At 40.9% G+C, this 22492-nt stretch overlaps 1 protein-coding gene across 3 annotated transcripts in view; it reads left to right on the top strand.

Annotated features, from left to right (window-relative positions):
* The window catches only part of ERBIN (erbb2 interacting protein), a 239454-nt gene that overhangs the window by 44447 nt on the left and 172515 nt on the right, over positions 1 to 22492 (top strand). Inside the window, exon 2 of one of the 3 annotated variants that reach the window (XM_088444048.1) lies at positions 12162 to 12215. The exons of the other annotated variants lie outside the window; for them this stretch is intronic. The gene's annotated coding sequence lies outside the window, so the exon portion shown is untranslated. The remainder of the gene's footprint in view (positions 1 to 12161; positions 12216 to 22492) is intronic. 3 annotated transcript variants of the gene reach the window in all.

Raw genomic sequence — 22492 nt, 5'->3', positions numbered from 1 at the left:
AAGTTGGCCCTGGAGCTATTCAGTTCAGCGTTTTGTTTAGTTCGACACTTCTAAGTTAAGTAGGAGAATGCCGGCATTCTCAGATTAAAGTGCCGGCCATGAGGCCGTTAGCGCTGTGCTAAACTGGAAAACAGCCAGCTCTTTCGTCGGGTTTCTCGCCGCACCCTTTGGATGGTGCGAAAATAAGTTCTTTAGTCGACAGGGTGGTGAATTGAATAGCTCCAGGAGCTCCCTCCCTGCGCTATCAACAGCGTGCTAAATTGAATCGGGCCCCAAGGAGAGGTGTACTGGCAAATAATGTAACAAGGATTTGGATTACAGTGTATCTCCAGACCTATCGTAGGAACTAAAGGTCCCAAAAGAAATTGTTCAAAACGCAGATTGTGAGTTCCTCCGTTGCCAAACATGCAAAATTGGAGATAGGTATCTTGGGAGTCTATGTACTTAAGCCTTGGAGAGAGAAAAAGTGGTACGTGATAAAGTACCAACCAATTTGCTCCTAACTGTCAAACACAGCCTGTGAAGTGGCAGTTAGGAGCTGATTGGTTGGTACTTTATCTACGTCCACTTTATCTCTCGTTAAGGCTCAGTACAAAGACCCCACAATCTTTATGCTGATGTTGGCCACCAACAATATATGGTTTCTTTGTCATTTTGAGCTATAGACCTGTTATTAATTTTTTCTGAACTGTTAAAAAGTCTGGTTTGACAGATGAAATGCGTTAGAAGAAGTTAGACTGAGAGCGTATATCACTTGTCATATTCCCTTATTACAGCTCCAAGTACCATATATATCAATTACATATTTTTCATGTATCATATACCTTTTTTAGAAGCACCTAACGCTGTTCTACTTTTGCAGGTCTTTTTTACTAGGTACCACAGGTCACAGAAACATCGGAAAATCATACATAATAACTTTCTGTAGGCTTACGGGCAAGCATACTGTCACTTATCTGAAGGGCAGAGTTTTGCAGGCGCCCTGATCTATTATCCGATGCCTGCAGAATTTTAAGAGCAGTTTGTTTAAATTTTTTTTGTGGACCATCGCTGTGTGTAAATTATTTTATTATGCTTATCTGAAGGAGCTCAATACTGTTTTACAATCCCAGCTTCTATTGACTAGGAGCTGTAATTATGAGTTCTATCAAAGTGGGAGCTGTTGATGGGTAAAATAAAATGATACAATGGAAATGCTTTAGTTTAGGTGAGTGTGTGTCTTAGCCACAACATTTTGCAGACAAAACAAACCATCTGTTCATAGTTGGAAACAATAGTTGAGATGGATTTTCACATTTTGCCAGAAATGAACACTACATTTTTTTTAAATTAATTAGAGCTGTCACATAATCAGCTATAACGGTAAATTGACCTGCCTCATATTGTATAGGTCCCTCTTGTGTGCCAAAACAGCTCTCACCCATCAAGGCATAGACTTCACAATACCTCTGTAGGTGATGGTGTCCTGTAGTATCTGGCACCAAGACGTTAGCAGTTACAGTGCATCCGGAAAATATTCACAGCGCTTCACTTTTTCCATATTTTCTTATGTTACAGCCTTATTCCAAAAGTTTTTTTGAGATTTTTGCAAATGTAACTAATTAAAAAAATAAATTAAATAAGAAATCACATGTACATAAGTATTCACAGCCTTTGCCATGAAGCTCAAAATTGAGCTCAGGTGCATCCTGTTTCCTCTGATCATCTTTGAGATGTTCCTACATCTTAATTGCAGTCTACCTGTGGTAAATTCAGTTGTTTGGACATGATTTTGAAAGGCATACACCTGTCTATATAAGGTCCCACACTTGACAGTGCATGTCAGAGCACAAACCAAGCATGAAGTCCAAGGAACTGTCTGCAGACCTCCGAGAAAGGATTGTCTCAAGGCACAAATCTCGGGAAGGGTACAGAAAAATATCTGCTGCTTTGAAGGTCCCAATGAGCACAGTAGCCTCCATCATCTGTAAATGGAAAAAGTTCAGAACCACCAGGACTCTTCCTATAGTTGGACGGCCGTCTAAAAAGAGCCGCCAGTTATAAAGCAGCCATTGGCGACCTCCATTTCTGGGCAGCTAGCGGAAGGCAGAGACATAAAACATGAACCAGTCACTATAGAAGTTTTAAAACAGTCTGCAGCCAGCAACCGTGACTGTCCTTTACCATTTGGTTTAACTGAATGCCCTTTCTAGGCACCCCTGTGGTTATCCTCCATCCTGTTGTAGCACTCACCAGATTAGTTGAACAAAAATACTGTGTTTGTTAGGCATCGTCATTACAACACATTCTGACGTTTCGGTCCTCTTCTGGGACTCTTGTAAATATGCACGTGTATTTCTATGTATGTATGTATGAGTGTATATGTATGTATATGCTTAACTGCGATAGGTTGCTCAAGCTGCCCGTACACTGTGCGATCGGGTGGCCGACCGCCCGATATGCTGGCACCCCCCTCTCCCACCCGCATAGTGCTTCATGGGATCGCACATCGCATCCCCAGATCAACTGAACCTGCAGTAATATCTGGAGGTACGATGTACGACCCCACGGGTGCACGCACTTGCCGATACCATGCCCATACACTTTACAATATAGCAGCAAAATCGTACCAATCCGTCGGATCGGCTGCTATATCGCACCGTGTATGGGTACCTTAACACTGCCTATTTTTTGTGTGTCGCATCAAACTGGAGTAACGCAGAAGCCAGAATGCCAGTGATTAGTTTCCAGAGTCCTAGTTAACAAACATGCTGTGCAGATTCCTTGTGTCACACAGGAGGTCATTGGCTTTTGAACATCTTGTCCTTTTATTGATGTCACTTCAAACAGTGTCTTTGATCTGTAGTATACGGATGCACCTGTTTTCAGTAGAGGGAAGGAGGAATGGGGGGATTTTTTTATTACATTTTAGTATGTAACAAAGCTGTACTGGACAATTAGGAAAACATTGAATTTCGCCTTGATGCTTCAAATATGTAAATGAAAGCTTTTTGTTTTTTTTTAAGGTTAAGTTGACCTATATGAGCCAATGTCTGGATAATTGTTTTGTGTTTAACATTATCACTTTGTGTAAAAGTCACTATTGCTATCACTGTTGACATAGGGGTGTTTGACAGATGGCTTTTTTCAAAGTTTGCCATTAGTCCCCACTGCCTGTTGCTACAGTTTCATTCCTGTGGTTAGCAAGCATTTTCTGTGCAGCGGTATTTCCCATTCATGGCTTTATTCTCATTCTGATCACATCCATAGACGAGGAAAATATTTTTCTTTTTATCATTTCAAGTTTTTTTTTTTTTTTTTACCTAGCTGTTTCAAATATAAGTAAATGTTAAATTTTAAGTACCTTTTATTTTGTTGTAACAACCAGCCAACATCTTCAGAAATTGAAAGCAAAGTAACTATAATGATGATTGTCTAGGGTCTAATCTAACGTTTTGTGTTTTCTTAGGGGCGATACAGTTCAGAGAGAAAGTTCCCAGAGCGATTTAATTGACCGCGCTGTTAAGTCCGACTAGAACCAATTATGTTGGAGAACGCTGGTTACCGTGCTTTAAGCTGGGTGTTTAGTTGGAGAATGCCAGTTAGCACAACTAAAGTGCCAGCCCCGAAGCTAATAGCTTCATGATAAGCCAGAAAAACAGCGTCGTGACCAGCAGTTAAGTTGAATTTATGAGAGCAGAAATCCTGCAGTCGGTCTTAATAATGCGGTCAATTGAATAGCTCTAGGAACTAGCTCCTTCCAGGAGCTATTTAGCATCAATAAATTAATTAAATCGCCCCCTTTGGCCCAGATTTAGCACAGAGTGAAAATTCTTGTTATCACTCGTTACTAATCTTAAATGGTGCTCCAACCTATCAGCTCCTAACTGTCATTTTTTAAACACATGACAGGAGTTGATTGGTTGGAGCACCATTTAATAAGATTTGTAATGAGTGATAAAAGAATATGAGGGGTATTCAATATGAAACGTTAACTTCACTGTCGAAGTTAACGTTTCATATTGGAGTTTTTACCTGCGTTAAAGTATCGGGCGCGCTCCCGCTTATACCCGTATTCAATATAAAATTAACGAAAACGGGAAACTCCGAAGTTGGATTTGCGTAAAGTTACAAATTTTTCCTTAAAAAAATTGTAAGACCCCCCTAAAGTAGTAAAAACATGGGGGATCACTATGGGTACCCCCGTTTTAGCCTTTAATTGAAAGTCGGGGATTTAAATAGCCGCAGCAGGTGTTTTTTTCCGACATTGAAGAAGTGATGCAGAAGAGCACTTAGGTTATTTTTTTCGTTTTTTTAAGTGGTCCCATCAAATTTGGGGTACATGAAAATGGGTACTAGCATATTTTTATGTCCCTAAAGCAAGTTTTTAAAAATTCTGCATTTGTGCACCTGCCGCTATAATTCTATTCTAGAAAACATCTGCCGCATACTTGCAGAATAGCCCTGAACTTATTTCCCTATTGTTAAACATTTTTTTTCATCCCAATTTTTAAATTAATTTTTTGGGGTGTCCCTATTTTTTTTTTAAAACTTTTTTTGACACAGTTCTTTTTTAAATGTCATTCCCAGGGGTGCAGGCTATTTTTTTTTAAGCCTGCACCCCTAAACCCCAATTCTGCACTTTTTTTCGACACCTATTCAATGGTGAAAACTTATCCCCGTTTTTTATCACAGACTTTTCAAAACTGCGATAAGTCTTTGAAATTGAATACAGTGTAAAAGTAAAACCTGCGATAATGACGTCATACCTCCGATATTAACGCAAAAACGATGTTATCGCACCCATATTGAATACCCCTGTATAACTCATTGATAAAACTGGGCCTTACTCTTAAAAAAAACTTCCTGCCTTTTTGTATCCACCAGCTACTAACTGTCAAATAAGTCTGGTCTATGTTTGGCAATACTGCAGCAGTCCATCTTCTGCCTATTGTCAGTGAAGACCTACCATTTTGGGGGGGCAAAACCAAATCTCCACCACTGAATTTATACTAGTGTTGAAACGCCTCAAGTCTCAGTGATATTTGAGTAAAGTATCAGACATTGGGTTCAATAATGTAAAGTGGTTCTAAAATGTATCCACCGCCCCATGGCAATTTTTTTTTTACATCATGGAATTGAAATGAATTTATATAATATTGCATAATTATTCACACTTCTGGTTTTCACATTTGGGCACTGTCATTTTTGCTCACTTATCTCGGAATTTTTGCAGTTGCTCAAGCGCCCACATGTTTTAAATCATTCCATAAATTATTGATGAAGTTAAGGGGTGCCCTGGGCCACTTATAGATATATAGATATGTATATATATATATATATATATATATATATATATATATATCCTTATCTATATCCTTATCTATATCTCAGTTGAAAGCAAGCAGCGGCACTCAGGAGACTTGTGAAATAACTGATATGTTTATGTAATCATATTACATGATACCACGCCAACGTTTCGGGACACACCCATCCCTTTGTCAAGGTATGACAGTGTTCACTCTAGCTCTGGCGGCAGGCACTTATGGACACGCCGGGCAGCCCCCAAGCGCTGCTGACAAGTAGAATAGATGCTGGGCTGTCTTAGCGGGGGACTGCGCAGTGAGGGCAGGGTGCAGCGCCCCGCTAAAACAGCCTAATGGGAACGATATATATATATATATATTATACTGGACCAATAGCCCGGCACTCCACCAAATAGAAAACCGGACCTGGGTGCCTTGTCTAGATCATGGTGGGCTAATAATTGGCTCTCCTGCTGCTGTTGAACTACAGATCCCAGCATGCTCTCTCAAAGGTTTAGCATGCCCTGATGGCAAAACTGTGGCGGGGAGTGCTGGAATATGCAGTCCCACAGGAGCTGGAGGGACTCTTAATGCCCCCCCCCCCTGGTCTAGATCATCCTGTTCTATCCATACTGTATGGCCCTCTGTTTTGCCACGTTTTCTAGTTCATGCCATCATTGTGCTCTTGCCACCATTGTTCATTGTAGGCACAGTGTTCTTGTGATGCAGCTTTGTGCCAAATATAATGCATACGCTTGGGTCCAGCAAGACAATTCCGGGTCTCTTCAGATGATGGAATGTTTCTAAAGTTGGAATGCGATTCCCTCATTTTCCAGAAATGTATATGCAAAATTTCATGCGAGTTTTCCTCACCCCCCTCCCCTTTACGTTATGTTTGCCATCTCCAATAAAGCACATATATTTGTAATTTGCTTGGACCTTTGCTTTGCCATAAACAATGTCTCCCATCTTTAGCATTGATGACTGTAACCGGGTCAGCATGAGTTGTCATATGCATGTGCTCTTCACAGGCACAGATGCTGCTGAGTGGAGGACTATCTGTTCTAGACAAATTCTGTGTTATACTCTGGGGGAGATGAAGAGTCTTTGAAACCTTCCTATATACGTCCCTTGATTTGTGGCTCTTTAGTAACCTCAGATTTGTTCCAAGTGTCCTTTTTGATGAAGCTCTTGTGGGACCGCTTAAGGTGCATACACACACAACGATTTTTTGAACGATTATCGTTAAACGATATCGTTTAAAAAAAATCGTTCACTTTCTGAGTCAAACGATGAACGATTATTGTTCATGCGCGTTCACGTTTGTAGTTCAGTCAGACTTGTCAACTCAACGATTTTCATTAAGTTAATATGCAAAAATCGTTTGTAGTTCATAAAAATCGTTCATTACATTTAAATGAACATAGTAAGTGAACTTTAGTAAACGATTTTAGTTAATTTTTTTCAAGGTAGAAAATCGTTTACTAAAATCGTTCATTAACTAAATCGTTGTGTGTGTATGCACCTTTACAGATAGATGTTAGTTTCACATCCATAGAAACACTTTAATTGTGCACAGGTGGTCTCCAACCATTCATGAGGTGACAGCTGAAGAGAATGGCCCCATGCTTATTTATCCATTCAATTTATTTATTTTTAATTATGCAACATCCTTACCATTTGGACTTGCATGACATGGGTTATGCTATATTGTTGAGCCCCCGTATTCTTATATGTTGCCTATATTGGTTTGCATTGAACCACAAATTATATTTAACTGGCTGCCTAATTCCAATATTTCCTATCATGTGTATTTTAATCTTATTGGTTTTCAGTACAGTTCAAGAAATGTTTAAATGGTTTCTACATCCATACAAAAAAAAAAACCTGTACTAACGTTTCTAGTTTCTTACATGACGAAAATTCATTCTCAGTTATGTGTTTGCATTGAATAGATGCGCGTTGTAAATACATTATTTATGTAATTCCTTGTGTGCAAATCCTTATTTCAGTGGTGTTTCTTTTAATTTATTTTTTTAAGTACTTATCACCTTACAGCTCCCTGGTTTTACTTCACCATGTTAGCGAGATCTCAGAGGCTAAGTGAAGCGTATCTGATGAAGCTACTGCCTGCAAACAGGAATGAAATCATTATACTTCTGGAGAGTACTATGTTCAGCCCTTAAGGCTTCTTTTTGAATAATTTTGTTCTTCACCTATTTTATTTTCCGTTTTACCAGGATTACACTTTGAGTGGCGATACATGTCATTCCTCTGGCTTCTGTTTAGTGCTGACCGGAACCACTTACTGTGTCTTTTGGCTCTGCGTCTAATCCCTTCTACTATCCCTACACATAAAGGATGCAGCCGAATAACAATAGCCCGTGTAGACCAGCTTTTCTATTGAAATCGCAATGTAAAATGTCACTGCTGGTCTCATAGGGCACATTCCACTCTAATGAAACCTCCATTCCAGAAGGTTTATTTATAATTTAAGTGGATGGGGAAGATGCACATCGGTCTTGTTAGTAAAAAAAAAAAAATGCAATGAATCCATAATCATGTAAACCTTTAAAATATTTACAGAGTGTGTTGCAATAATGATGTGCGCTATCCGTCATGGATGCGGAGACGATAAATATTTGTGGCTGGAACATGAGAAATGTTTGATAGTCAGTGACAAGGATGCATTCATCTGCCTGCTACAGTGACCATGCTGCTCTGTGCTTGTTAACTAGATTTATTTTTATTTGAATAGGTTGCGTGTCCTCCCCCACAGGGCTGCTTAATATTATTTATTATTATTATTAGGGATGTGCAGGCTCGGATAGGTTCGAGTTTGCACGTTGAGTTCGAATTTTTCCCTCCAAAAAAACGGAACTCAGAAAGAGGCAAAACGTCATCTTACATGGACGAACATCATCATTCCTGGACTTTTGGGGCCGGACTTGCGGTGGTGGAGACTACCGAAACAATTCAGTACTGCTCCGGTGCAGGGACAGCTGCTCCCGAAAAGCAGCTGTCCCTGTGATACCGAACGCTGCTACTGAAGTACTGATACTGAAGTAGCAGTGATACTTAACCCTGCCGACCCGGCTGACTGAGTTCATATATGTGTACCGCTGCAGGGCTCGCAGTGCAGACATGGTGGAGGGATCCGATCCTTCTTTGTAACCCCGCATTTCCTTGCCAGAGAAAGGAGCAGGGCTTCGTGAAGAGTTCCCTGAGTACTAGACGGCCCTATCAGGCACCTAATAATGAATGGCCTTGTTACACTAAAAACATGTGGAAACTGATGATGATTAGTAGACTCCTAATAGATTTGTGAACTGTATCCATAATCAGTGTGTTATAGCTCAAATAGAGTATCGGGAGACTGTCAAAAGCTCTGCGGAATTTCCAGTTGTCTCCCAATGCTCTTACAATATCATAGATTATTGCAACTATGGGTACTATAATATTGTGCACTGATTCATTTAAGACACTTACACTCGGGGGCAGAATAAGAGAGGGAGGGGGTTCCATTTGCAGTCCCCCCCCTCCCCTCTCTCTGGTGCATGCGTCGATTCGACTTTGGTATTGTGCCAGAGTTTTTCACCCGGAAACTTTATGTCCACTTCATTTTCTCAGTAGTCACGCTATTGTGCATGTGCAAATATTTGGGAAAATGGTGTCCGCCCATTTTCCTGGTGATTACCACAGTGCCAACAGTCGGATAAATATTGTCTATGGGTGCGACCAGGACCCAGGGGTCTGTGTGAGACCGTAATGTCAGATCTAACCCACCGCCCTATAGCTGAAATTCTGTCAGCTGGTCATGTCCTATAGTTGCTATATTTACATATTGAGGTCAGTTATACATTTTTGTTACTAAACATTAGTTCTCATTTACTTAAATTTTCACCACTTGCTCTCCTGTAGGCTCTGAATGTGCCCAGTTTTGCAATGGTAGTATATGTGCCAGTTTTATGCCACCAGATATGCCTTACAGTACACAGTTGATATACGATATAGTACTTTAATGAGGTATCCTAGATAAGACCGTCTGCTGAGTCCGGACAGTGTTATCAAAAAATACTAAGTTGCATCTACCATGTCAGGGATGCACTTAGGGAGGGTTCCTGTTGGCCAGAAACCCAAACCCCATGCTGCTTCTTGTAAGAGCATGCGTTGAGAAATTCGCCTGTCTGCCCCTTGAGTCTCTGTTGTTAGAAGAGGTACAGTAGCTGAGGATTGTAGTCCTGCTTTTTTCCTTACAGCTACAGGTAAGAAGTATCTCTATTGTGTGTTTCAGCCAAAGGCCCTTCTTGTTGTTGTTTAGTGCAGAGGTTCCCAACGCGGTCCTCAAGGCTCCCCAACAGTTCAGGTTTTAGAGATATGGTTGAGCACAGGTGACTTAATTAATACCTCACTCAATTTGATTTAACACCTGTGCTCCACCAGGGATATCTCTAAAACCTGATCTGCCTTGAGGACCGCATTTGGGAACCTCTGATTTAGTGTATTAGTAATACTGTGAGTGGTGCTGTACAGTGCATCCGTAAAGTATTCACAGCGCTTCACGTTTTCCACATTCTGTTATGTTACAGCCTTATTCCTTATTTGTCCTCAAAATTCTACACAGAATACCCCATAATGACAACGTGTAAAAAAAAAAATTGAGATTTTTTTGCAAATTTAATAGAAAAAAAACCTAAGAAATCACATGTACATAAGTATTCACATCCTTTGCCATGAAGCTCAAAATTTAGCTCAGGTGCATCCTGTTTCCACTGATCATTCTTGAGATGTTCCTACAGCTTAATTGGAGTCTACCTGTGGTAAATTCAGTTGTTTGGACATGATTTTGAAAGGCATACACCTGTCTTTATAATGTCCCACACTTGGCAGTGCATGTCAGAGCACAAACCAAGCATGAAGTCCAAGGAATTGTCTGTAGACCTCCAAGACAGGATTGTCTCAAGGCACAAATCTCGGGAAGGGTACAGAAAAATATCTGCTGCTTTGAAGGTTCCAATGAGCAGGGTGGCCTCCATCATCTGTAAATGGAAGAAGTTCGGAACCACCAGGACTCTTCCTAGAGTTGGCCGGCCGTCTAAACTGTGTGATCGTGGGAGAAGGGCTTTAGTCAGGGAGGTGACCAAGAACCCAATGGTCACTCTGTCAGAGCTACAGCATTCCTCTGTGGAGAGAGGAGAACCTTCCAGAAGGACAACCATCTCCGTAGCAATCCACCAATGGTAGATTGGTCAGACGGAAGCCACTCCTTAGTAAAAGCACATGGCAGCCTGCCTGGAGTTTGCCAAAATGCACCTGAAGGACTCAGACCATGAGAAACAAAATTTTCTGGTCTGATGAGACAAAGATTGAACTCTTTGGTGTCATTGCCAGGCGTTATGTTTGGAGGAAACCAGGCGCCGCTCATCACCAGGCCAATACCATCCCTACAGTGAAGCATGGTGGTGGCAGCATCATGCTGTGGGGATGTTTTTCAGCGGCAGGAACTGTGAGACTAGTCAGGATAGACGGAAAGATGAATGCAGCAATGTACAGAGACATCCTGGATGAAAACCTGCTCCAGAGCGCTCTTGACCTCAGACTGGGGAGATGGTTCATCTTTCAGCAGGACAACGACCCTAAGCACACAGCCAAGATATCAAAGGAGTGGCTTCAGGACAACTCTGTGAATGTCCTTGAGTGGCCCAGCCAGAGCCCAGACTTGAATCTGATTGAACATCTCTGTTGAGATCTCAAAATGGCTGTGCACTGACGCTTCCCATCCAACCTGACGGAGCTTGAAAGGTGCTACAAAGAGGAATGGGCGAAACTGCCCAAAGATAGGTGTGCCAAGCTTGTGGCATAATATTCAAAAAGGCTTGAGGCTGTAATTGCTGCCAAAGGTGCATCAACAAAGTATTGAGCAAAGGCTGTGAATACTTACCGTATGTACATGTGATTTCTTAGTTTGTTTTTGTTTGTTTTTAAATTAAATTTGCAAAAATCTTAAAAAAAATTACGTGTTGTCATTATGGGGTATTGTGTGTAGAATTTTGAGGATAAAAATGAATTTATTTAATTTTGGAATAAGGCTGTAATATAACAAAATGTGGAAAAAGTGAAGCGCTGTGAATACTTTCCGGATGCACTGTATGTGTCAGTAGCATGTGAGTATGGTAGAGTGCATGGCATAAGAATGTGTTGGTGTGAGTAAGTAGTATGTGATCAATTTGGTATGAGACTTGGAGCGTGTGCCTTGAAGTATATTTAGCAGCAGTATGCAATTGTTTATAGTGAGTGGAAATAGCATGTGGTGGAGGTGTTATTGAGCCTAGAAGTAGTGTTGTATAGTGAAGATATTATTAGTGTAGTTGGTGGTAGTGTGTGATGTTCTCCCCCACTCATAATAATACAGCCCCACATTTAGCAAAAATGCAAAACCCCTGCTAATGAGAGAGCAAAGATTTGTGACTATTTGGCCAGCAATGAGCTAAACTTGTTTTTCGAAAAGCACATATTTGGAAACTTATCTTTAGAAAACCTAAGTTTACCCCTGCATATAAAGAAATGAGTATATTGCCTCTTACATTTTTGTCTATTATTACCCAGTATCATTTTATTGCTGTTTTGCTCCCATATGTAAACGCAGTGCAATAAACTGGCGCTATATAGGCCTAAATAAATTTGAATGAAAAGATTACAAATATAATCTGTTCAATGACCATATCATAAATGCTGTTAAATATATGGATTGCAGATTCCTATGATAAAAACAGTAACTTTATTCCTTGTGGATTTAAAAAAAAATTCTGGGCCGATGCAAAAGTCTGCAGTGAATTAGCACATATGACCATGTTCCTCTTCCCTCTTCTCTTTCAGCAAAGTTCTATGGGGGAGATGTACCAACCCTTGGAGAGAGCTAAAGTGGAGAAGGTGCCCAAAGCAACCGATCGCCTTCTAGATGTCATGTATCTAGCACTGTCTTTGAAATGACAGGTAAGCTGGCCGCACACTAGACCAACTTTCATCCAACTAGTTGATTGGTTGGAATGAAAATCTGGTAACGTATGGGAGTAACTGATGATCAGCAATTTGCTCCTAAATGCCAGAAAACATGAAAATGGTCGTCAGACAAGTTTGTTAAATGTTTGATCTAAACAATTTGTTCAAACAACAGTTTTTGTCCATTTTCCAGCGTTTGGGAGCAAATTGCTGATTGTCATTTGCTTTCATACCTTACCAGATTTTCATTCCAACCAATCAACTAGTATAGTTGGATGGTTGGATCTAGTGTGTGGCCAGCTTTAGAAGCTGATTGGTTACTTTGGCCAAATTCTAGGCTTGATTCATTTCTACTTGGGTGGAATTCAGATATTTACCCGTGCCCGCAGGCCGTCTAAAGTGGCCGGCAATACTCAATTTTGGTCCACTGGACGTGAATGCCATGGGTGCCCATTACTTATCGTGTATGTTGCTCCCAATTGCTGCATAAAGCGGCTAAACCCATGTAAAGTACTGGGCAGTTTAGGTGGATTTCTGATCACTTCCTCAGAAGGGTGCGAGCAGAAATAATGGGCGCCCACGGCATTTGCGCCTAGCGGCACAAACATTTGAGTGTCCTCCGTCATTTTAGACGGTAGCTGCGGCGGGCAAGTTAACAATTGAAATCCCTCCCTTCCCCTTCCTTTATGTCTTGTGTAAGTCAATGGCCACTCTCTAGGATCTCATTCAGTGTGTGTTCTAATGAAGTGCTTTGATTACTATAATGACTGCTGAGTTCCGTGGCACTACCCCTTGTTCACTTGTTACTGAGATTTGTAAGGAAACAAATTGATTACATTTTCGTTTTTTACGTTTTGACCTTGGGTGTACCTGATTATGATTTATTTTGTCTTTCAGAGATTTTATTTTCTCCTTACTGTTGCTTCTTGAGCACTTCCTCTGTATCCTCTGGTTGTTATTGCAAAGTAAGGAGAAAAAGCAAATTGGCTGCATTGATTTCTATAGCCAGTGTTTTTTCCTCCGCTCCACAGTGTCTGCAGTGATCATATTGTGCATTCATCATGCTTCCAACCCCTAACTCAATAACACTGTTCCCTCTCAGGATTGATCTGCTGCTGTATTTACATGCAAGCCGGCTGTAGTAGAATTATGGAACAGGGCATGTGTGTAATGCTTTGCGCATACACTTGGTTAAATACAGTATGCTTCCAGGTTTAGTATTTTCTTACATATTCCTATTTTCTTCAAATCAATAGTGGTTCCTTGCTCATTGATACATCTAGACCTCTGCTGTACAGTAACTCTGGTATTTTGTATGTGTATATGCACATAAACATAAATGTTTACTGAAAACATTCAGCTGCCGTTCTCCCCATGCCGCAAGCAGTGAGGGATTTTTACTGTTCGCAAAATTGAAACCTGTGTTACATTCATTGCACACTTATTTACATACGTTATTAGAAATAGGCAGTCTAGAGAGGAAATTATAACATATTGATAACAGGGGGTTGTTTTTAGTGTCACATAAAGCTTATTTCAGTAATCATCCACACACATTATTTTGCTCAGAGAATTGCAAGTTTCTACGTTTGTTAAAATGTATTAGCTTGAGGGGGCTGCTGCTGTGTGAATTGCCTGGTATGCAGTTAAATTAAATCTTATCTATAAATTACAGAGTTGCTAAATTATCCTGACAAATACTTTTATACCAAGCAATAAAGTTTGCTGTAAGCTGTTCCAGAATACTTTATACCTTTTATGGTGCTTACACCCCTTAATGTATTTTATTGGATCCAGTTCCATGGTTTTACTCTTCATTTTCCCATATTTCATGTGAGAACATTTACGCAAACACTGCATTACTTGTTCTTTTATCTCTGTACAGTATTTCTTTCTTACTGCAGGAAATCAGTGCAGCAGGTTATGAACAAGTCACTAGCACTAACTGTAGCATATAGGGTTGGATGTGTTTGCTCCCATAAAGCAGAGATCTGCATGTATCGTCTCATACAAACATTTAGTTTTGCTGTACAATTGTGGTGTTTCATTACTTGCAAACCGTAACGTGGTAGAACAATTCGCCTAAAACAGTCTACAATGGCATTTCATTGCAATTTCCTCTATTTGTTTTACCAGTTTCCCTCTTTTTATACCTTTTCTGAATTTACAGCTTTGCTGTGTACTTGCGCTATGCCAACCTTGCCCACTTTACGACAGCAGCGCGGCCTTCCCGACCCTTGCAGGTGCTCTCATTGCATTATTTCCCTTTCTACTGTTTTCTGTACCAGGTATCTGGAAAAACTGAAACTGTGCCAAGGCTTAATGTTTATAAATTGGCTGAAGCGATGAGATTTAAATGGTAACATTAGTCTCGTGAAGTGTAATGAGATAATGCTGGGGAAACAGATCATGTCAGCTTGACAGATGGTACATGTCTGTATTTAACATAATGAGAATGAAATCCATTATATATTTATTTGTGAGTGACAGGAGATCAGAAGCCCATGTCACGGGTTCAGTCGGTTATGGGGAAATTGCTGTGAGCAAGCGCTGAACTGTTAGGATGATGTCTCTGTCCGTTTACGGTCTTACTGTCAGTAGAGGTAGCGGAGTGTGTATTAAAGCTGAATTCACCCTGCAGACAGCTGATTATCAGATTCTGTATATGGAAAGGGTAGTGACACAAGTTTATACATAACTTAGCAGCCTCAGCCAGGAACTTAAAAACAGATTTTCTAGATATCCCACCAATAGTGACTGCTGTCTGGCCCTGTGCAGACGTCAAATTATTGGCAATGTCCATTAACAACATCACAGCTGAGAAAACCGGGTTGTGTTTATTAAACGACTGCACTTTCATTCGTTTGCTGGGAATATGGACAACCGGTTTACTTTAAAATGTAGGGTTAATGTCTAGATTAACTGAATTGACATTCTTTCTTACACCAGAATGGTAAAATTCCATCATTTATGGTGTCAGGCTGAGAGGGTCGCTGACAAGTGTCTGATTATAGGGATCACTATTCCAGAATTTTGAAGTATTCTTTTTTATTTGAAGCTACTCTTTCTTGTTGACCTCTGTATGTGAATATGTATTAAGGAAAGAAATACTTCACTGTTTGTTTTTTTTTTCACTTTTTGTGTACAGTGTAATGACATCTGTGTCTCCAATTGAAGTTAACGCTGAGCTTCCCAAGTGCTCCTCATATCGGTTCTCTGCATCCAGCGTTTATAAGCTGAGTGTATACGTCATTTCTTTTAGGCAGGTAGATTGCGTCGCTCATACATGACTGATATAGGAATGCAAGAAAATAGCAGTAAGTTTTATTGCGTTGGCTGCAGCTGAAATTGCACAGGTGCTAATTGGACTGTGGGTGCTACTGTGACTGTGGGTGCTACTGTGACTGTGGGTGCTACTGTGACTGTGGGTGCTACTGTGTGTTCGTGAGATGGGAAACGAGACATATTCAGGTACATGGAAATTATGTCCCTGATTAAACGGTTGTTTAAAAAAAAAAAAAAAAAAAAAAAAAGCTTGTGGTCACCCTCAAACCCATAACCATCCCTGGACCTCTGGGCCTGATTTGCTATTAGAAAACAGAAGGAAAAAATAGTGTGGGGTTTTCCCTATTTTCCAATAACCAGCACCAGGCTGAGCCAGCTGGGGGGTTGATGCCATAGCAGGGAGACACATAGTGTGGGGTCCCCCTGCCATCACATTAACCAGCCCCAAACTGATCAGCCTAAAATAAAATGGGGTCCCCCTCCTCCAGAAGAACAATCATCCCTGAACTAAATTCTCTGCATCCCTGGTAGCAGTGGGTGCCGGTATTGAAAGAGTTAATGTTCTCTACAGGCACACTACAGGTACCAGCAAGCCTGCTCAGGTATGCAGACACTTGTGGAAACCACAAGTGCCAGCATTCCCGAACATTAAGGGCCCGCTGGCACCTGTAGTCCGCCTGTAAAGAAAATATTAAAACAAAGACAGAACACATCTTCACCTGGTGGGTGATGGCTTGTTTTGCATGATCGCCGCTCCCCAGCCATACCGGAGTCTTCTCTCTTCAGGAGCTCTTCTCTGCTCATTTGTCGCCGCTGGACTGTCTGTCACTGCCTCGCGCTGGCTAATATCCGCTAGCTCCAGGGGGTGGGATGATGATGAGGCTCATCGTGATCGGCTCACAGTGGACATCTTGAATTTGTGTACCATTTTAAAAATTGTGTCGTGAGCAAGCCAATCACAACTTGCGGTACCATTTTTGAAATGGGCAGCGTCAACATTGTACATGTGGGACAGCGATGGAAACCCACCACCGCTGCTAAACCTGTCAGTAATGGCTGTCAGGACCGGACCCGGGACCTGGTGGTAATTAGCCAGTGAATGTTGCTGCTACGGAGATCGGTCGCCATTTCTGGCCTCAGCAGCATACACACCTCCAGTGTTTATAGAAATGACATTCCAGCTGTTTGACAGCTTAGCCCCATTGTATACAAAGTTTATTGCATTTTTTTTTCTTTTGCAGATTCTGTCATTCTCCATTATTCATATTGATGAATGCCATTCACTTAGTTATACGTTTTAAAGACTGTACTCTGTATTTCACTGCGTTGGTTACATACATTTTTACAGGTTCACATACATCCCAGATTGTTTTAAATGTTGTTTCGACAGTTTTCTGTTTTATATCAGTGGAAGTGATGAGGCTTCAGGCGAAGCACTAGGACCTCTGCATGAGGCTGTGCACACCTTGCAGTGTCAGGCTCTTTCTTGAAAGGGGCTTGCTGGCTCATTGAGGAATTGTACTTTTTTATTTTATTTTTATTTTTTTAATATTATACTCCAGGTTCTCCCCCATCCATGGTAGTAAATTTTATAGCCTTTTGATAATCTGTATGGTCCAGAACCTATACATGTTTCTGGTTCCGTTTCCTGCTCCAGTATTTTTGTAACCTCCTTTCCATCCTGGCATACTTGATTGCCTGGTGGAGTTCCAGTTACTTTGTTTATTAAATCATGCGCGCTGAGTTGTGCACAAGTTCTTGATTACAGTGTCTGTTTCAGACACAAGAGAAAACCTCTGTATTGTCTTAACCCATTCCATGTCAGTCTGTCTCCTGTTCTCTGGCTTTGACCTCCTGGATCATCTGACTACCTGCTGTGATTCTGACCTTATATTGTCTTTTGTTTGCGCCACCTTCCTGACCTAGACTCTTGTCTGCCAAACTTTGGGGGGAATTTAATTGAATGCAGTGTTGAATACTGCCGGGAATGAGCGCCCTGTGGTTCTTCAATTTGCTGCGCTGTAAATGTGCGACTAAAGGATTTCTGCTCGCATCCTCCTGGGTTGAGAGCAGAAATCTGACTAAACTTGTGCCACGATGCTAGTTGCGGGCTTACCACGTGTGCGAATAGCATTGCGGCTGGCAATTAAGCCGGAGAACTCTGTGTACCTCAACTAAACCACTGGCATTAGGTGGGTAAACTGCATCTCCCGACTTAGGTGCCGGATGCGATGCAAATAATTGAATAGCTCTGGGTACTCATGTTATTCAGCATCCCATTCAATTGAATTCCCCCCTTTGGGGTCGATTCAGTTAGCTGCGAGCAGCACAATGTGCCGTTGTAATGTTTCAGAAATCCCGCACGACGGCACATCAACTCGCCCCTCGTAGTTTTTGGAATGCAGCCCTATGAGTCTGTGGACAAATATCTGCGGGTGCGGCATATGTGTGCCTTTACTTGTGGATCGAGCCGCCCCTTGCCTAATTCAATCAACCCATTTGTCTTGGTTCACCTTGTTTTATATCTGACAGCTCTGTTGTTTCTCCTATTTTTACTTTCCATGCCTTATTACTGTTTACCGAACCACATATGCACATATTAAAATGAGAGAGAATTACTAAACAACAATCACCGGCATTAACCCCGAATGTAGTAGAATACTTACCTCCATGACCTTTGATATAACGAGTTTGCTTTACAGACATGGAGATCATGTCCATGGTGACCAGTTTCCGTAAGCTGACACTGTGCCCCATTTATATCATCGACCTGTAAATTTGTCACTTAGAAACGTTTGAGTCAGAGGACCGAAGTCCTGACTTGTGCGTACAAAGTTGCTGCTCCACCTACATATCTGCTGTGTAGCCATGCACATTGCCGCTCTTCACTTGGATGCCTGCTAGCTGAGGTATTCCTTTGCCAAATTATCTTCTACATGAGAATCTATCGCCCCATCCCCCAATGCCTTGGCTGTGTTTGGATTTACAATGGACAAGGGCAGCCAACTTGTCAATCATACATGGTTATTTATTAGTTCCACTTAAGTTAACCACAGGCATATTTTATCTAAATGCTAATACATTGCCAGCTGAGGGCTATTTTTGAACTTGTGCAAAGGGGAAGAATGTGTTTTCAACCAATTAAACTTTTCTCCTTACAGTATAATTAAACTAAGTGAAAGCATAAACAAACTTTGTGACTTTATAATTGGTAGTATTTTGGCAGTTTTTAAGTTTTTTGTTTTTACCAGGATGACATTACTGTCCAAAACTGAAAGCAGCCCATGCTTATGTGACCACGGATGGATAATTTGGATGTTTCCTTGCAGACAAAACAGGACAACCCATGTTTAGGGACCACTTACTATAAATCGTACTACATCTTTATAGTGTTCACTCTAGCATCCTAGTTCTGCTGTAATCCTTTAATCCTAAATAGTTTTAGTTTTTTCACTAAAATTAAATCTAAGATTTCAGTAACAGAGGTGTAAGGGGCGATCAATTCAGCAGGCGTTGAATATCGCTGGGAAGTTGGTCCCGGAGCTATTCAATTCAGTGCGCTGTTTAGTCCGACACTTACAAGTTAAGTTGGAAAATGCCAGTTCTCGTGACTTAACCTGGGTGTTTAGTCATGAAAACCGGCATTCTCCGACTAAAGTTCAACTCCTGCTGAATTTAATCGCCCCCTAAGATTGTTAAAGGGAATCACATTCTTATGTGCCTTTTACTGTTATTATCTGTAACATCTGTATGGTGTTTCAAGTTTCTGTGGTGCCATCAGAGAGAATTACAATAGTGAAACATATAATACAATATTAAAAGGTTTGAATAGACAGTACAGTTGGAAAATAAATCAGTCAGGGCTATAATAATACAACTTAGTGAATGATGGTAATAAGTAGCACTGGACCCCAGAGCCCTGGGAGGGCAGGCAGAAAGGATCAGAGGGCCTGATTCAGAGATGGACGCTAATTGTACACAGATTGAGCGATTGTTTGCCATTGCGCATGCATATAAGCCACACTGGGCACATGCTGCTATTACGCAATCATAGAGGATTAATTTGCAAAGTGAGTGACAGGTAGTAAGCATTTGGGGGGAGGAAACGGAGGGTGGTCAATAAAACTCTAGCGTGTCCGACCGTTTTAAATGCTGTTACATGGGCGTGCAAAAACTAGCCCTTGCGATCTCCTACGCAGCATGAGAGCTCTCTGCATGTCAGGAGAGCTGCCAAGTCTGCATCTTAACAGATCTTCCGCAAGGGCAGATGGCCGCTCGTTGTGCGTCAATGTTATCGATATTTACGCAGGTAAACGATGACGTACGCATGTGAGAAGGCAGCGGTGGTAGTCCTCTGGCTTTAGAACTATTAGCTTATTTTCGCGGCTGCGTTCCGTGCAAAATTGCAGCTGCGATCGCATTAGCGGCCATCTCTGAATCAGCTCCAGAGTCCCTGACTGTAAGTGGGAGCACTGGAGATAATGATAGTGCAGGGAGAGGACTATCATTATCAGTTCCTTGTGGAAAAGTCTTAAATTGTCCTGTGAATATTTAGGGGGTGATTCAATAGTTGTTTTTTTTTTTAAAAGCTCGCTAATTAATGGGCACCTAATGTTGCAATTCAATCGTTTTTGGCGACCCATTAATCGTGCTTGTTGCGCCAAATTAGACCTGGATTAGCCACGTAAAATGGCAGCGGTTTGGGCCTTAGCGCACATTTCTGCTCGCCACCTCAGGAGGGTGCGATAAAAAAATGATGGTGCTGGCAGGTGTTGCGCCTGAACAGAGCAACAATTGGATTGCGCCAACGGTTGCCCATTAGTCAAAGTCGATGGCGAAATTGATTGAAATCCCTTCAATAAGTACACCTAATAGTGAATTCCAGCAGTAACTGAATGTTTAGTGTAGTCTATTATTATTATTATTATTATTTTCCACTTTCTATTTGGTTCAATAAAATGTATAACTCATAAATGAATATAACCAAATGGATCTAACGGTCAAGTATTGCGATCTACAAAGCCATTTTTTGTTTTGGCGTTTTCATTTAAATTTTAAAATATTTACGTATGTTAACTGAACATTATTGATTTCATTGCTATAACGTAATCCATTCCACAATTTTGTGCTCATTTACACCAATCACTGTCCTAACAATTTTCAGGGTTTTAGTGCGTCTCTCAACTGCCTTTAATATTTTTGAACACAGTTGAGGTAAATTTAGCATAAATGCTCCAAATTTCTTTTTCATGTTATTAGCTTGCACCAATATTACTGTGGGTTAAGGTTGAATTGTGCATGCAGTTTTTGTTGTCCACCCGCAGCTTTAGGTCACCCTGACTTTCATGATGTTGGACATGCAGGCGTTTTTAATAAAGGAGCAGTATGACTATCGCGTTTTGCCACCTAATTCAGCCTTTTATAAGATTGCACCAAGGTACCCTTTACTGGAATGAGACTGGGTTTTTATAGAAACACATCAAACTCAAGAACTAGACTTTTCTGTCCTAGATTTTACATATCCAGTAATAACATGCTGAAGCTATATTCAGTCATATGTTCTAATACACCATGCAAGGGAGCCATTACTTCTGTGTAATTTAATTTTAAATGTAGCTATAAGAAGGGTATTGTTATGTAGTGCAAATGTTTACCAGCCAAGTTTATGTAATCATCACTGAATGTTTTTCTCTGTTTTACTGATTGGTCATTTACCAACACACAAAGTAATATGTTTGTTATGGTGTAACCAAGCCAGCTCTTTATATCTTTTTAGTGTCATAGGGGGCGATTCATTTCTTTTATAGGCTACCTTAGCTGATGGGCGCCCGACGGAGCAATTCAATTGGTGCTACGTTCAGACACCCATGCAGAGTGTGTGTGTGTGTGCCTGACAGCACCGGGTTTAGCTGCACAAAGCAGTGTAACCCATCTAAAGTACTGCTTTGGGCACCTAAAGTGCCAACTTCTCGCAATTTCTGCATGCTACCTCAGGAGGCTGCGAGCAGAAATATGTCTACCCGCGGCACGGGCGCCCAAACATAGCAACAATTGAATTGCTCTGTCGGGCTGCTCATTAGTTAAGGCGCCCGATAAAATAATTAAATCACCCCCATTATGTTTCCACTCTCACTTGTAATCAGTTGTATTTACTAATATGTAGTAAAGTATACATTATAAGCTAATACAGCATTTATTTTTGTTACCTGCTCATAGTGGTTGTGTACACCCTGGGCCAGTGCAACCATTCCGTGATTTGAGGCACTTTGTCTAGAGCGCCAACATTTTGATAGTGGCTAAAGCAACGAATGAGTGACAACTGTCACTCACATGTGGGGAGATTGGTCACGCCTTTTAAAGAGTTGACAAGTGCCCATAGCATCCAATCAGCTTCTAGCTAGTATTTATAAAGTGCATTTTATTTTTTTTTAAATGAAAGTTATTAGCTGACTGGTTGCTATGGGCAACTTCTCCACTTGTACACTTCTCCACTCTTTTGAAATCTTGATTTATCTCCCCATTAGAGTGTTTCTTATTTGTATTTTTACCTGTGGAGTCCTGAACAGAGTGTTGGTTGCTGGTGATTTGTAAATAAATACTGTTCCTTTTATAGGTCCAGCATTGTGCAATGTGTTCCTCCTAATGAGTACTCTGAGCAATCGAAAACAGATTGGAAACTGATCACTAATAAAGTATTACTCACATTAATTCACCTAGTCCCGACTAGTACACGGTAGTCAGCAAAGGGGGCAAATTTAGCAATATTCTGCCCATCTCCAAAGTGACTCTTCTGCTCTGCAGTCATATAAATGTTCTGGTGCTTGGCTATAAATAAATGAATAGAGATGCATGCAGAATAAGAAATAAGAAGCTGTATTTTAAGTCTGGGTTCATTGGGAGTTCACAGGCATTCTGTAAGAGAG

Source organism: Taudactylus pleione, unplaced genomic scaffold (genome assembly GCF_031769625.1).
Source record: "Taudactylus pleione unplaced genomic scaffold, aTauple2 ptg000345l, whole genome shotgun sequence".
Taxonomy (NCBI): domain Eukaryota; kingdom Metazoa; phylum Chordata; class Amphibia; order Anura; family Myobatrachidae; genus Taudactylus; species Taudactylus pleione.
Note: the sequence above shows the minus strand (reverse complement) of the source record. Positions and strands in the feature narration are given on the sequence as shown.